Source organism: Silene latifolia, chromosome X (genome assembly GCF_048544455.1).
Source record: "Silene latifolia isolate original U9 population chromosome X, ASM4854445v1, whole genome shotgun sequence".
Taxonomy (NCBI): domain Eukaryota; kingdom Viridiplantae; phylum Streptophyta; class Magnoliopsida; order Caryophyllales; family Caryophyllaceae; genus Silene; species Silene latifolia.
This window is the reverse complement of record NC_133537.1, coordinates 103,913,729-103,914,900: the sequence shown is the minus strand read 5'-3', so window position 1 is coordinate 103,914,900 and position 1,172 is coordinate 103,913,729. Positions and strand designations below refer to the sequence as shown.

General features: G+C 40.2%; 1 non-coding gene across 1 annotated transcript; it reads left to right on the top strand.

The window, feature by feature from the left end:
* The first annotated feature begins 766 nt into the window (after positions 1–766).
* Positions 767–873, top strand: LOC141623991 (small nucleolar RNA R71). Its single transcript, XR_012533804.1, has one exon. It is a non-coding gene; the product is annotated as a small nucleolar RNA R71 (small nucleolar RNA).
* Positions 874–1,172: the final 299 nt, after the last annotated feature.

Below are 1,172 nucleotides of genomic sequence, written 5' to 3'. Positions count from 1 at the left end.
GGTTTCCAACATTTTGGTGTGGGCTAGGATGTTGCTGATGGTGATTTCCTTTGCTTGACTATCCTTTTGCATTTGAGTGAAGAACTCTTGTTGATGCTTTTGCATTTGGAGGACCGCTTTTTGAACATCAAAACCGTGGTCATTTTGTTGATTGTATGGAGTTTGATTTTGGTAACCTTGGTTTTGGTTGTAAAAGTGTCTTTGATTTTGGTTTCTCATGGGAGGTGGGGTGTATGTTGGTTGAGGGTTTTGAACATTTTGGCTTTTGTATGAGAGATTTGGGTGGAATTTGGTGTTTTCATTGTAATAGTTTGAATAAGGGGTACCACTCTTGTATGCTTGAAAAGCATTCACTTGTTCATTTGTTCCCCTACATTCACTTTGGTCATGTCCCAAAGTTCCACAATTCTCACATATACCACTTGGGATTGATGAAGATGCCGTCATGGCATTAACATGTTGCTTTGGTGATTTTGAGGCTTCTTCAAGTCTAGCCATAGCTTTTTCGAACTTCAAATTGATGGTATCAATATGAGCACTAAGTTGAGCACCCAATTGAGTAATAGAGTCCACTTCATGCTTTCCTCCTCTAGTAGCCTTGCGAGGTTTACTATATTGTGAATTATGGACCGCCATTTCCTCAATCTTGTTCCAAGTTTGATTGTCATCAACTTCGGTGAACATTCCATTTGATCCCATGTTGAGAATGTTTCTTGAGTCTTCATAAAGACCGTTCCAAAATTGTTGTACCAAGAACCACTCGCTAAGTCCATGATGAGGACATGAGCGACAAATTCCTTTGAATCGCTCCCAAGCTTCATACAAAGATTCTTCATCTCTTTGCTTAAAGCCCGTAATTTGAGCTCTTAGCATGTTAGTCTTTTCCGGTGGATAGAACTTTTTGTAGAAAGCTAGAGCCAATTTCTTCCAAGAATCAATTCCGAGAGTAGCCTTATCAAGGCCTTTCAACCATTGTTTTGCGGTCCCAATTAGAGAAAAAGGAAATAAGACCCATCGAATTTGGTCTTGAGTTACACCGGTTTGAGAAATCGCATCACAATAGTCGCAAAAAGTCTCCATGTGAGAGTGAGGGTCTTCACTAGGCATCCCCCCAAATTGGCTTCTTTCGACTAATTGGATAAAGGCGGATTTGGCAATGAAATTTCCGGTTA